Raw genomic sequence first — 15,625 nt, 5'->3', positions numbered from 1 at the left:
AATGGCTCCATCTCAAGGCAAAAAAAAAATCCCAGTTTATTGGCAGCATGGGTGTGGAGTTGGGTGCTTTATTTATCTGCTTTGATGCAGGACCTCAGAATGTGGAGCAGAGGATGACAAAGTGTTAAAGCTGAGTTTTAAAAGTCTCATTTCCAGGTGAGCTGCCTTTGGAAAGTGATGTCGTGTGCTTGTGTTGGGCAGGTAGCAGAGAGCTTCTGGTTCAGTTCATTTTTCCTTCCCAAACTTAAAGGTCTGCTGAAAAAATATCCTTCCAAAGGATATTTTTTCTTTGGACTCCTGTGTGGATGTTCAACAGCAGTTCCCTGAGTTCAGTTCTCAGCTTTGTGACAGTCCCAGACAAACCTGGGAGGGTCCATTTGGGGCAGGATTTGTTCCTCCCCTTCAGCAAAAGCTGTGGCTGGCCAGCAGAAAATGTCACTCTGAGAGGGTTTTCCCAATTGCCTCATTCCTCCAGAGCAGAGCTGCCCTGAGGAGCAGCCAGCCACCTTCCTGTGAGCCTCACCTGAGTGAATCTGATACATTTTATTTGTGTTTTCCATGCAATTTTCTAATTTGGCACCCTGCAGCCTTGAGCTGCTCTCCCTATTCCAGTGTTTAATTGAAATAAAGGATGTGCAACACCTGTTCTGCTTGGGCTCTCACCTGGGGGTCTCAGTGCAATAGAAATAACAACAATAACTTGAAATTGTGCTTTGGAGGGAGTTGCTTTGCACTTCTGCAGGGCTGGGAGGGGTTGTTTAGCTGGGATGAGGAGAGCTGATCACACAAATTCTGGTTTTAACACAATGATGCAGCTGCATGACGGAAATGTCAGTGTTCACCCACAGCTTCTTCTGGGCCTTGGGAAAAGAGCTTTAATTTGCTGTGGTGGTTCAGAGTCAGCTTCTGACCTGGGAGATAGGAAGGGAGTGTCAGGCCTTGTGCTGTGCTTGGTGTTGGCATCTCCTCAGTGTTTGGTGGAAAATGCTGGGACATTCCTGGTGCTTTGGAAGGTGTTTGGGAAATGCTGGGACATTCCTGGAGCCCTGGGGATCAGGGACTGCTGCTTTGGGAGGTGTTTGGTGAGAAATTCTGGGACATTCCTGGAGCTTTGGGGATCACTGAGTGCTGCTGTGTCTCCAGAGAGGAGACTACTGGAATGCCAGTCCATTTTATACTCGTGCCTCTGGTTTCCTGTCCCTTTTCTGCTCAGAATTTGCATTTCTGTGCTAGAGTTGTTTACAGCCCTGGGCCTTCACTGTCATCTCCTGTCCTTTGTCTCTACTCTCCTACATTGCCCCTTGTGTCCCCATTTTCAAGGCCTCTGTCTCATGCCAGGCCTGTGTCCCTCAGGAGTCACCACTCCTGGAGTTTTTACAAGGGCATGGCAGGATGGGAGGAAATGGCTTTAAACTAAGAGAGGGCAGGGCTAGATGGGATACTGGGAAGGAATTGTTCCCTGGGAGGGTGGGGAGGGGCTGGAATGGATTTCCAGAGCAGCTGTGGCTGCCCCTGGGTCCCTGGAAGTGCCCAAGGCCAGGATGGACAGGGCTTGGAGCACCTGGGACAGTGGAAATTGTCCCTGTCATGGCAGGGTGGCACTGGATGAGCTTTAATGTCTTTTCCAACCCAAACTCTTCTGGGATTCCCATCTTCCCTGCTGCTCCTGTCTTAGGAAATGAAGCTGTCAGTGTCAGAAGGGACAGAGGTGTCACAGACATCTTTTATGAAAAATCCTTTCCTTAGGATTTTTCCTCCTGAGAAGCTGAAAGGCCTCAGGAACAAAATGTAAACACTGATTATCTGCTGCTGTGGGATGCAACAGGTGCATCTGTGATTGGTCTCATATGGTTGTTTCTAATTAATGGCCAATCACAGTCAGCTGGCTTGGACTCTCTGTCCAAGACAGAAGCTTTATCATTCCTTCTTTTTCTATTCTTAGCTAGCCTTCTGATGAAATCCTTTTTTCTATTCTTTTAGCATAGTTTTAATATAATATATATCATAAAATAATAAATCAAACCTTCTGAAACATGGAGTCAGATCCTCATCTCTTCCCTCATCCTCAGACCCCTGTGAACACGGTCACACAGAGGAGGAGGAGCAGGCACCTCACTCAATTCCCCCTCAGACACCACGCAGCCCCTCTCCTAATTAATATTTGCTTATTTTGCTTGGATTTCAGCTAGCAGAGCCAGCACAGCACCTGCATTTACACCTTGTCCTCCTCCAGCTCCTTGTGCCCGAGCTAAACGTGGGGAGGGGAGGTGATAATGGAGCTCCTGATTACCCAGCCCCGGGTGAGGACTGAGGGACGAGCTGGGTGGAACAGCAATGCTGGTGAGACTGCTTCCCGCACCCCCCCCTTCTTCCAAATCATCTATTTTTCAAGTTCACATCAATTACTTCTGTTTCCAACTGGATAAATTTGAATGAGACGCCTTTCTGTAATCTGCTGACAAGATAGTGAAGCATTTTTTGTTAGCACCTCCTGATGCCATCTAAATCGGGTGTTTGCAGGGAAGAAATGTAGCATGCAGTTAAGGAAGATGAAAAAGCAGGGGAAGGAAAGGGAGATGTTATTTAGAGCTTGTGTTAAGATGGGAGTGCTGGTTTCTCATTTTGGGTTTTCAACCCAAATTCATTTTCTGGAATTTGGGTTTTTCATGCAGGGAACATGAGGCTACAGCTGAATGAGGTGTAGAGGTAAACCAAAAGGATCTGTGGGTTTGTCTGGCTCCTTCTGGTGAAATTCTCTGAGGATTGGAAGGACCAAAGGGAATATTCTTGCTAACAGGAGTGGTGGAAGTGTCTGCGCCCTCTTCTCTGGGTAATAATAATAACAAATAATAATAACAACAAACTGAATAACCACCATAAATGTGGTTATTCAAGTTGTTATTAATATATTATATATGTAATATATATTATATATATTTGTGTAATATATATGTAATATATTATATATATATATATATATATAATTATAATTATATTATATATTATAACCACCATAAACAGTCAAAACACACCTGGGTTTAGGTAGGTGTCCATGAAGAGTTTTCTTCTCAACCTAAATCCATAACGGATAAGGAAGGGGAAAAAAAGCTTAATTCAAACTGTTGGAGGCTGCATCCTTAACTTTCTGGGGAGCTGCTTTGGCAGTGGGTGTGTTTGTAATGTGTTTTCAGTGCTTTTCTCCATAAAAAATGCAGAACTGCCAGTGATGGATGGGAAATGCTGGGGAAACAGGGGAGAGAAAAGGTCCAGGGAGCTATGCAGGGCATCCCCTGCCTCTGCCACCTGAATGAGATGAGACCTCTGGGGCCAGGAGGAGAGAAGAGGTGAAGTTAAAATCGTGGCAGAGCGTTGCTACAACAACCTCCCTCTGCAGCAGAGATTTGCCATAGCAATAAACTTTAACAAGAGGGATTTGGGATTGGTGTGTTCCTCGTAAATCCTCCCAGGCTGGCTGTTTGCTGTGCAGGCTTTGGGGAGGGTGAGTGATAACAGAGCTCCCGTGGTCTCAGGGAGCAGCTGGAGAGACCCCAGTGCTGAGGAGGGAACTCAAAATCCCTAAATCAGAGCAGCTGGGGAGTGAGTGCAGCCACTGCCACCACCCCAGCCCTGCTTCCTGGAGAACACTGGACAAAGTTGACATTGGGGAGAAAATTCAGCAGAATTTCTGTCATCCAAGCTCCTTTACCTGGCTCCTCATTGTTTTTTCTTCATAACATCCTTTGTGTGCATAGCTTTTCGTATAAGGAGAGCACATGAACTCGCCCCAACCCTGTTTTAGGCACTGGAAGGTGTCAAAAATCCTTCTGTGTGGTCTTTCTGGGGGGTTTAGGGATTGCTGCTCGTTGCTTTTCATTTATAAATTTCCTTGTGTTTTCGTTGCTGAGGAGGGAACTCAAAATCCCTAAATCAGAGCAGCTGGAGGGTGAGAGCAGCCACTGCCACCACCCCAATCCCTGCCTCCTGGAGAACACTGGACAAAGTTGACACTGGGGAGAAAATTCAGCAGAATTTCTGTCATCCAAGCTCCTTTACCTGGCTCCTCATTGTTTTCCTTCATAATATACCTTGTACACAGAGCTTTTCATATAAGGAGAGCACATGAAGTCACCCTAACCCTGCTTTAGGCACTGGGAGCTGCCAAAAATCCTTCTGTGTGCTCTTTTTGGGGGTTTAGGGGTTTCTCTTGGTGACTGGTAAATTAGGGAAAGCCTCTTGAGATGCAAAATCTGAGAAATCACAAAATCTGACTTGGGCAACGACATCTCGATGGATGTTTAACCAAGCTCTGGTTCCTGCATGGAGCTGAAAGGTTTCTCAGTGGAACTAATGATGCTTGTTAGGCCTGACACAGTCACTTTTATAATGCTGAGCAAATAGCAGTGAGATTTTAATTTTCTTCCCCAATTATGGTTAGGATACTACAAAACTTAATGCAGGTTTGTTTATCCGGAAGGAGCTCAAGGATGGTGAGGACAGTGCTGAAGGTTACCACAAAATGCCCAGGAGTGGACGGGTGGATGAAGATTACCACAAAATCCCCAGGAGTGGACGGGTGGATGAAGATTACCACAAAGCCCACAGGAGTGGAGAGGTAGCTGAAAGTTACCACAAAACCCACAGGGGTGGACAGATAGATGAAGATTACCACAAAATCCCCAGAAGTGGACAGTGCTGAAGGTTACCACAAAATCCTGAAGGTTACCACAAAACCCACGGGAGTGGAGAGGTGGATGAAGATTACCAAAAAACCCACAGGAGTGGAGAGTTACCATAAAATGCCTGAAGGTTACCATAAAATCCTGAAGGTTACCACAAAATCTACAGGTATGGACAGGTGGCTGAAGGTTACCAAAAAAATCCCTCAGGAGTGGAGAGGTGGCTGAAGGTTACCAAAAATCCTAAAAGTTAGCCCAAAATCTACAGGAGTGGACAGGTAGATGAAGATTACCACAAAACCCACAGAAGTGGAGAGTGCGTGAAGATTACCACAAAATCTACAGGAGAGGTGCCTGAAGGTTACCACAAAATCCCCAGGAGGGGACAGTGCTGAAGGTTACCACAAAATCCTGAAGGTTACCACAAAACCCACAGGAGTGGATACATACACGCACGTGGAGTGGACAGGTGGATGAAGATTACCACAAAATCCCCAGGAGTGGACAGGTGGATGAAGATTACCACAGTGAAACCCACAGGAGTAAACAGTGCCTGAAGGTTACCACAAAATCCCCAGGATCTCCTTCGCCTCAGCGTGACAATCGATGCTGTGCAAGGAGCCAGATCCCTGCTTGTAAATCAGCTCAGCCTGTAATATCTGTCAAGTGTTTGGGGACACCTGGCTATCCATGCTGGATAAATGTCAGCTGTTATTACAGTTTCTTGCTCGGGTTATTGATTTCTCCCCTGCTGCTCTCCCTGGGATGGAGCCACTGGAGGGTTTTTTGGTGGATCAGCTCTTCCTCCTTCAGCTCATCTCACAAACTTTGAACCCTGAAGGGCAGGGTTGTTATCAGGTCTCATAATTCCCACCCCTGCAAGTGTCCAAGGCCAGTTGGACATTGGGGCTTGGGACAGTGGAAGTTGTGGGAGTGGGATTGGATGAGCTTTAATGTCTTTTTCAGCCCAAACTCTTCTGGGATTCCAATCCTCCCTGGGATGGTGGCAGGTGGAACAGGATAGGATTTAAGTCCCCTCCCAACCCAAAGTGGTTCTCTGTTAAACAGTTCCTGCTTTCAGAGCCCAGCAGGTCAAGCACTGCCCAGCCCCTGAGTGCCTCCTGCCAGGGGCACAGAATGTCCCCTGTGACCCTCCCAGTGATGTTGTGTGTTCTGCTTCTCCTCCAGTGCACACATCCTCACCCTCTCATCCTTTATCCTGGAGATTCTGCTCCTGTGTGAGTGGAAATGTGTTCAGCTCTGTTATTTCAGCCTGAAGGACGAAGTTATCATTCTGTCTCCCAGCAAATGCTCTGCCCTCACCTTTCAAAGCTCAGCCATGAAATGCAAACCTTTGACAGGATCTGATCCCCAGGAGTCCCTGCAGTGTTTTAGCTTGGCTGTAAAAGCTGCCTCAGTTAAAGGGGGAAAATAAATTTATTATTTTCTCCTTCCAAATGCAGGGAGTCTTCCCTGCCCCCCCTTTTCCCTCCTGCCATCATATCAAGATCAACTTCCCTCGCTACTGTAGAAAATGTTCAGCTTTTAAGGGCAGAAGGGCCCAGCTGTGATTATTTAGTCAGGATTTATTGAAAACATCGATGTGCCAGTCTTGCTTTTCCTAAATCAGCTGCACCAAAGGCAGAAAGACACTGGCTGTGCTGGGTGGAGATGGATGTGCCTCATTAGCAGGGCAGCTGCTGGAGACACCCTGCTTCTTCTGCAGCCTTTCCTGACCTTCCCACGTTACAGGAGAGCTTCCCAAGTGCCACCAGCCCCAAAAATGTTCTCCTCCTGCCCTGCCATCAAAGCATTTTTCCCCTGCTCCATGTGAAGCATTTTTTGGGGTTACCTGTGGGCAGCTCTGGCTGGTGCTGGAGTGTCACCCCCCCCAGTAAGAGCCCAGCTGCTGTAAATTGACTGTGTGGTTGTGGCAGGGGATGTTGTTGATTTATAGACTGAAGGTCTGGCGTGCTCATCTTTTTAATTAGCATCACATCCTTGCCTGGGAGCTTCCTTGCATCAACATGTTGCTGTGCCAGGTGCTTTGGAAAGGCAGCAGAAGAGACTCCAGGTCCCCAAGAAGATGCAGTCTGGTGCAATTAGAGGGGAGAGCTGCCTGTGTCACATCTGCTCACAGCTGCAGCGCTGAGAACTGCCCTGAATTTCACCCAGATAAATCCAGGAACCAGCAATTCCAAAGCCTCATCTGGCTGGGCTCAAGCTGCCTGATTGAAAGCCTCAAAATTTAAAATTTAGCTCCAGTTGTGGGGATGTCCTGGAGAGCCAGGTCAGGACAAGAAGCAGAAGTTGTTCTGTGGCATTTCAAGGTTCAGTGCTGGGCCAAGGGTTGATTTATTTATCAATAAATAAATGTGAATTCCAAGTTGGTGAAGGGGCAGGAGCCAGGAGACGCAAAACGTGGAGGAGAACCCCAGGGTGCTGCAAAGGTGGGTGCGGAGAACTCTCTGGAATTCAGCAACGAGAAAAACATCCTGCAACAAGGGAGGAAAAACCCCAGGAACACAGGCTAGGGGAAGAACAGGATCTGTGTGGTCCTGGTGTGATTTTGTCTGGTAACAATTTGGTTTTGGGGCAGGACAAAGAGGGGTCAGAGTCAGAGACTGGAGCAGAAATAGCCTCTCCCAACTACGGGTCCCTGTGCCTGGCAGGTGTCAGGAAAATTCATCCACAAACACCGGAGGTTTATGGCCAAAAAGGAGACAGAGGAGTCCTGGAACTTTATTCCAATAAAGGCAGAGGCCATGGAGCATCCCCTGGGGTCTCCCCAATTTTTGGAGGACGCAGCCTCCTTTTTATCCCAATTTCCCAGCTGCATTTCCCTTCTCTCTTTCCCCATTTCTAAGGTACTTGAGAGGTTCAGACTTCCCACAACACCTGATCCCAAAGATTCCCCTCTAATGTACAACCCTCCCTTTTCATTTCTAATTCTTCCAGAATTTAGGGGGGTTTCTTCCCCATTGTTTATTTCATTTTTCAATATCTAATTTCATTTCTCAGCAAACCTAAAGTTTATTTGTAAAATCAAATATCTTTTTCCATTCACCAGTTAATGGAATCCTTCCCATTGTTCATTTTATCTCCCAGTGCTGGTTTTATCTCCCAGCAGACCCACAGCTTGTTTGGAAAGACAAATCCACCATTCCTCTCACAGGGAACTGGATCCAAACCCGGGCAGGACAGGAAAGGGGAGTTGTGTTCACCTCAACGTGACTGAGACACACTTTATGGGTTTCTTTGCCTTTTCTGATTGCACTGGGAGCAGGGGGCAGTAAATCGGTGGATTTTTATATCTTGTGCAAAAGCTGACATTGCTAAAATATCCCATTATCACAAGCTGCCATAAATGAGCTCTTCCAAGAGCCACAGCTGGACTCTGAGGGTGGAAGCAAAAGCGATTACAGGAAGCCATGAGCTGCTCCTGGAAGAGCAGTGGGAAAGTCAATAACTTATTAGCACCAGTTTCTGGATTATCTGGTTTCCTGAAGTGTCTCCGTCCCCCACTGCTCGGCTAAACGGGGTTTTTGTTATGCAAAGCCACGGATTGTCAGCCCCCAGTTCCCCCCTTGCAAAGAGCTGGTGTTTAACAGAGTGAGAACAGGGCTGGGAAATGCCAAAGGCAGCGAAGTCACAGCTCGGGGTTGTTTGAAATTCGCCTCTCTTCACCCTCTCGGTGAGAAATGGTTGAAGAAAGTGAAACATGGCTTTAAAAAAAAAAATAAATAAAATACCCAAGGCAGTTAGAGCTGATCCATCTGTGTTCAGAGCATGAGGAGAAAGGTGCTGATGGGGAGGTGTCCTGGTGTGGAAAGACAGGCGCCTGCTAAGGAAGGCAGGAGAAAATGAAATCCGAGCCCTCTCCAAATCGTTATAAATTTTAAATTAAGGGGCTTTCAGGGAACAAAAATTATAGGAGCAGGAAATAACAGTTCTTTAGTAAGGAAGAAAATAAAAGGATAAAATAAACAATGCAGTGAACTAAACCAGCACTGCCAGAATCAGAACCCAACCTGACACCTTGTGGGTCAGGCTGTTGGCAGCAGTCCCATTGGAATTGTGGCTCAGCCCTCCTGCAGTGTCAGGGCTGGTTCTGCTGGAGCAGGGATCCTGGAGAAAGGTGCAGTCTCTGCCTCTGAAGATCCAGGGGCAGAGGCAGCTGCAGCTCCTCTGGGCAATCCAGTGCAGAAGCTGTGCTGGTGTTCCAGAATCTCCAGATTCTATCCGGGTAGGAATGTTTGAAATCTCAGATTCTATCCAGGTAGGAATGTTTGAAATCTCAGATTATATCTGAGTAGGAATGTTTGAAATCTCCAGATTATATCCAGGTAGGAATGCTTGAAATCTCCAGATTATATCTAGGTAGGAATGTTTGGAATCTCCAGATTATATCCAGGTAGGAATGCTTGGCTCCTCCCCCTGGGCTCACATCTCCCAATGGGATGCTGTAGTTCTTATCAGCCATGCAGTGACATTCAATGGCTGTTATCAGCAATGTCCCCTCCTGAGGGAGGAGTGATTGTGATCACTCAGAGAGAGATAAGGAAAGCTGCCCACTTGACAAAAGAGAACTGCCATACAGATGGTAATAGAATACATCCTGCCTTGCAATCTGGAGCAGGAGGGATGAGGAATTTGTCATCCTTTTGTGGGGGGAAGTCCCTGCAGTTCCTCACCTTGGAGTGGGTACCAGGTGAGCAAGGAATTAAAACTCTTTGACCACTGAGACTTGAGAAGTTCAGTCCCAGCCTTCCCAGAACCTTCCAGACACTTTGTGTGGATTTTTGGGCCACTCTGGAAAACTCTGGAAGCTATCCAATGGTTGTAGACAAGGAAAGAGGAGCTTGGTGCTTGCAATGAGTTTCACAAGAGGAATTCTCTGTTTGCTCCCATCCTCCTTCACATGCACTAAATTAATTTACTTATTTGATGGACCATAATGTGTGTGTCACCACTAAAGCAGGATGTACACAGCTTTATAGAGATGTATTTCCTGCGCCATTAAACCACTCTCCCTGTGACAGAGCCTGTGAATAAGTTCCAAGAGGTAACCTCAAATGTTTTAGGGCACGGCTTTCTAATAAATATATATGGATATCTGCCCTTGGAAACTCTTTGGGATGCAGCAGATTAGAAAGGAGGGCAGTAGGTTGGGGAGGAAAAGCCTGTTAGCAAATTGGTTTGAACATTCAGCACCTCTGCTGCTGTTTCTCTGCTCTGAGTACACATGGCAGGGTAATTTATGTCCTGGAATTACAATCCATATGAATTAGCCTGGCACAAATAGATCATTTCCTAATAATAATGACAAGATGCTTCAAGGAATGATGATGAGAACAGCACTTTCTTATGTGTTCTGCTTTAGTGCTGAGTAATTATCTAATCATTTCCTTGTAGGGATATAAAAGGGGTTTTATTCCCCCTCTTATAAAGCAACAAGTGCTTTTTGGAGGCTGTGGTGTGAAACAAAGCCCAGAAATAACAATAATAGGTCCATTTCTGTGCTGACAGCCCAGGGAGAGTGCCCTACCCAAGCCAGGCTTTAAGGGAATGTCCAAGTGGGGAAAATCCATGGTGTGGTTTGGGGTAAATTCCTTCTCTTTCACCTCAGGAGTGAGAAAATTGGTGTTTATTGCAAGATGTGATCACAGGATAACTGGGTTTGAAGGAACTTTATGGATCCTCTCCTTCCACCCCCTGCCATCCTCTTGTGGGCTCCCTTCAGGACTGCAAGGCCAAAATTAGGACACCCCAAAACTTCTGAACAATCCCAAATCCCTCAGCCTTTTGATTTGCAACCAGAATTCTTTCTCTGAGCTGCCTGTGCTTTGTCCATCACCAAGCCCAATGGTCCAGGGAAGGATTGCGCTTGCAGGTGCCTCTGCAAGATTAATTACTGAGTTGCTAAATAGTGGGGAAAACCAGGTTTTTCTCTCTGTTCTCCCTCCCTGCCTCACCTGTTGAGCTCCAGGTGTTCGGTGAGCAGAGCTGCCTCTCCCTCTCCCACCCCTGGGGTGGACCTTGCATAATTCCCTTTGCCTGCCTGCTGTTACCATAGTAATAAATCACGATTAAGAAACCTTCTTTGAGTCGTGTTTAATCCTGTGGAGTCCTGGCAAGGCTGATGGTCACAGGGCTCTGGTGAGCACTCCAGTGCTTGGACCCTTTGCTTTGCTCAGGAGGTGCCAAAATCCAGGCAGGAACGCCGGAGGAGCCTGTGCTGCTCCAGCCCTGCCGTTCCCAGTGTTTGCTCTGCTGCCTTTTGGGGCTGTTTTCAGCATTTTAAGAGTCTTTCAGAGGTGGTTGGTGGAAGGGAGCATGGATTTCCCATCTTCAAATACCCCTTGTCCCAGGGATGGGATTCTCTCCAGTGCCTGTGGAAGCAGAAGCTCTGTGTGGTTACACTGATCCTTAAACACTGCCAATATTGCAGTTGGCTAAATTAGAATGAGATTTCCCCCAAAACCTGGTTTTTTGCTTAGTGACTATTACAAAAACATTTTCAGCAGTATTTTTACCCAATTCCTCCCTCCTTGCAGCTGTTATTTGTGACGGTGTTCACAGGGGTCTCAGGATGAGGGAAGAGATGAGGATCTGACTCCATGTTTCAGAAGGCTTGATTTATTATTTTATGATATATATTACATTAAAACTATGCTAAAAGAATAGAAGAAAGGATTTCATCAGAAGGCTGGCTAAGAATAGAAAAAGAAGGAATGATAACAAAGGCTTGTGTCTTGGACTTTCTGTCCAAGCCAGCTGGGCTGTGATTGGCCATTAATTAGAAACAACCAACATGGGCCAATCACAGATGCACCTGTTGCATTCCATAGTAGCAGATAATCAATGTTTACATTTTGTTCCTGAGGTCTCTCAGCTTCTCAGGAGGAAAAATCCCAAGGAAAGGATTTTTCATACAAGATGTCTGTGACAGTTATTTGCCCACAAGCTGGATCGCTCCTGTGCTGCTGCCAATTTATTCCCTCCCCAAGGTGCCATCAACCCCCTCCAAACCCTGCCTGGGGTGGAGGACACGGCCCCCACGTGCACAGGGGGAAGCAGGAGAGCAGCTCCCCAAGGTTTTCCATCACTTGTTTAACCTGCTGGCCCTTGAGCAGCAGTGGAGTGAGAAATGGCTTTTCCTGGGGCTCTGCCCTTGGGGATAATTACTTGGAGGTTGCAGGAAGGGAGGAAGGAGACGCTCCTGCGTGTCAGAAGCTGCTGAGGTGGCTCTTGTCACCGTGCTGGGGGACACAGCACTGAAATCATGTCCCAGTAACCTGTTGACACCGTGACTAAAACATCCTAAATAAGCAGGAGGAGGCAGCTCTGTCCTCAGCCGGGCTGAGCTCCCTTTGTTTCAGTGTTTGTGCTTTTTCTGCAGAGGTTGATGCTGCCCTTGGCTCTGCCTCCTGTTCTCACAGCCCTCAGTGCACTGCAGGTCATGCTGGCCATGCTGAGAAGCCAAAAATATGGGAAAAACCAGGAAAAACTGAGTGCTGGAGGCACAACAGGATTTTTCCACAGCCCTCAGTGCACTGCAGGTCATGCTGGCCATGCTGAGAAGCCCCCCAAAAATGGGAAAACCAGGGAAAACTGAGTACTTGAGTATAACAAGATTTTTCCACAGCCCTCAGTGCACTGCAGGTCATGCTAGCCATGCTGAGAAGCCCAAAAAGTGGGAAAAACCAGGAAAAACTGAGTGCTGGAGGATAACAAGATTTTTCCACAGCCCTCAGTGCACTGCAGGTCATGCTGGCCATGCTGAGAAGCCCCCCCAAAAAATGGGAAAAAACAGGGAAAAGTGAGTGCTGGAGGACAACAGGATTTTGCCAAAGGTGTGTGGAAGAACTGGGAAGTTCAGGATGAGGACTTGGGGTGTGAGGTGATGATGATGATGGTGATGATGATGTGATTTTAAGGGATGGGAGTTTATCCAGGCAATAATTAATCCCCATTTAGTCCCCTCACCTCTTGCTCAGGACTGGCTTGGGGAATTCCATTTTTTGTAGCAGTATTGCAGGGTTTGCTCCATCCCAAGTACTGGTGAGGCAAATCCTGATGGAGAGGTGCTGATGGACCAACACATTTCATTCTCCTTGATTCTATGAAAGAAAAAAAAAAAAAAAAAGCCCTGCTGAAAGGCCCTGGGCAACTTTGTGTGATTGAAACATAAAATCCATCACAATAAAAAGCAGCCAATGTATCCAGGAACGTGCATTAACTGAAGCAAGCACTCTGAAGCCTTTCAATGACACCAAATTAATAATACTAAACCCCAGTGCTGGGTGATGAGCTGCCTTCATTGTGAGCCTGAGTACATTTCCACATTTACAACCTCGCCGTGAATTGTGCTGCTCTTGCCTGTGTGGGCTCCTAATTGAGATTTGAACTGCTAGATAACTATTAGCATGCAAATCAGAAATAGTGGGAATAATAATAATAATACAAATGTTCTTAACCTACTCAACTGCTGGAACAATACTGCAGACAGAGAAGGATGATCCTGCGAGTGAGGTGGCTTCCGGATGTGAAGATTAGAGAACAAAAATACACTTGGCCTGCCTGGGTGCTTGTTATTTTATTACATGTTATTATATATATTATATATATATAAATAATGTATTTTTTAAGCTACATGATCTGCTCTTGTTGCTGTACCCCACTGATAATCTGTGTAAATGCCACAGCACAAGTGTGGAAGAAAATGATTTTGAATTCTCAGACTGATTAACCTTTTGTGTGCCACCAGGAAGATTGGATTTTAGTGGTGCTCCTGCTACATTAGGATTCTCTGCCCTGTTTTTTATTTCTTTGGTATAATTTAAAAAATAAAAGGTCACTCCAGCTAATAATTTGTTTCCTGATGTATCGAACCTTCTAACACAGCCAGGATGAATTGTATTTGTCCAATAGTCATGAATTATTGGTGAAACATTTCAGTCTGACTTGCTGGCCTGAGTGTCAGGGTCAGGCCTTCGGTTTCCTTTTATTTTCTTCTGTTTCCTTTATTTTCTTCTGTTTCTTTTTATTTTCTTCTGTTTCTTTGTTTCCTTTTATTTTCTTCTGTTTTCCTTCTGTTTCCTTCTGTATCCTTCTAATTTTTTGTATTTCCTTCTGTGTCCCCCTCTATTTCCCACCCTGGCTGGGGCAGATCTGGATCTTTCCAAACCTCCCTTTCAGTGCCCAATTCCCCCAAACCTCCCTGCTCCTCATGCCCAGGAGGGACAGAGGGAAATGGGCAGGTTTGGATTCCCCATCCCTGGAGGTGTCCGAGGATGGGCTGGAGGTGGCACTCAGTGACAGGGTGGGGATTGATCACAGATTGGATTTGATGGCCTTGCAGGGCTTTTCCAGTGCCCTAGATTGAAACACAATGTGTATTCTGTTAGGGATGTGACAGTTATCTTCAGTTCATTGGGCAATTTTCTTTATCTCTTCCACAAACCAATACTCCCTCTGAGGAGAATCTGCTGTTAATGGGCCATTGATGGGCCATTGAATGTCACTGCATGACTGATAAAATTCCATCATCCCATTGGAGATGCTCCACCCAGAGGGAGGAGCCAAGCACTCCTACCTGGATATAATCTGAGGGTTTGGGACACCAGAAAAGTATTTCAGAAGAGCCAAGCATTCCTAATTGGTTATAATCTGAGGTTTGGGGACACCATAACAGCCTTTTGGAGGAGCCAAGCATTCCTACCTGGATAAAATCTGGGGGTTTGGGATACCAGAAGGGTATTTCAGAGGAGCCAAGTATTCCTACCTGGGTATAATCTGAGGTTTTGAGACACCAGCACAGCTTCTCCACTGGATTCCCAGAGGAGTAGCTGCCTTTTCCAGTGGATCTTCTGAGGAAGACTACACCTTTCTACAAGATCCCTGCTCCAACAGAACCACATCTGACACTCCAAGAGGGCTGCAGCCACAATTCCTATTGAACTGTACCAACACCCTGACCAGCAGAGTGTCAAGTTGTGTTCTGACTCTGGCAGTGGTTTTATTGCATGTATTTTAGGGGTTTTTTTTCCCTTTTCCTAATAAATTGTATTTCTGACTTGGAGCCTCTCATTGGTTTTGTTTTCAGACCAGAACATCCAGCCTCAGAGATTCTGTGAAATGAAGTCAGAGTTGCTCCACGCTGGAAATTCCAGGGTTGGCAATTTTAGGAAGTCGTGGTGTTTATCTGCTGCTGTAAATGGAGCTGCCAGACTGCCCTGGCTCCAGCCAGGATCTCCCCCTCTCCCTCACACCATTCTCCTGCCTTTTAATGACGTGTCCATTGCTGTGCTCCCTTCAGCCAGGGAGCAGGATTATCACTCTTATTTTATTACTCATGACAGCATGAGATTTTTCAAGCCCCTGCAAACACTGTTTGGCCAATCACTTTGTAAGTGATTGGGTTATGGTGAATTATGGAGTTCTTTCTTTCTGCTCCCAGCAGATAAAAATACATTTCCTCAGAGCTAATCTCGGTGTAAAACCCAAATCCTGTCTCCATCTGTAATGTGTGATGTGATTTGAGCAGGGGCTGACAGAGAAGAGCCTTAATGAGAGGAGCCATCACCAATGCCAGATTTTGGGGCTGGTTCTTCTCCCTCTGAGGGCCTGAGAGAAAACACTCAGAGATTTGATGGGCCCATTTACAGAGGCTTTGACAGAGGAGCTGAATTCCTCGAGTCACTTGTGGAATGTTGGTTTGTCAGCATCAATAGCAGCAGCTCCAGCAGAGTGACAGCCCAGCCTGGGGATCCTACTCCAGGCACGTCCTTGGCCATAATCCCTTTGCTCAGGGCTGAGCTACAATTACACATAATTATGAGCAAGGGTATCAAACCCCCCTGCAGAGCCTGTGCTGCTTAATGCCAGCAAACTGTGAATTTCTCATCCACCTCTGCAATCACCTCTTGCTTTGTCTTCTTATCATC

This window comes from Melozone crissalis, unplaced genomic scaffold (assembly GCF_028551555.1).
Source record: "Melozone crissalis strain CALT ecotype California unplaced genomic scaffold, PUWL_Pcris_2 ptg000111l_1, whole genome shotgun sequence".
NCBI lineage: Eukaryota > Metazoa > Chordata > Aves > Passeriformes > Passerellidae > Melozone > Melozone crissalis.
Note: the sequence above shows the minus strand (reverse complement) of the source record.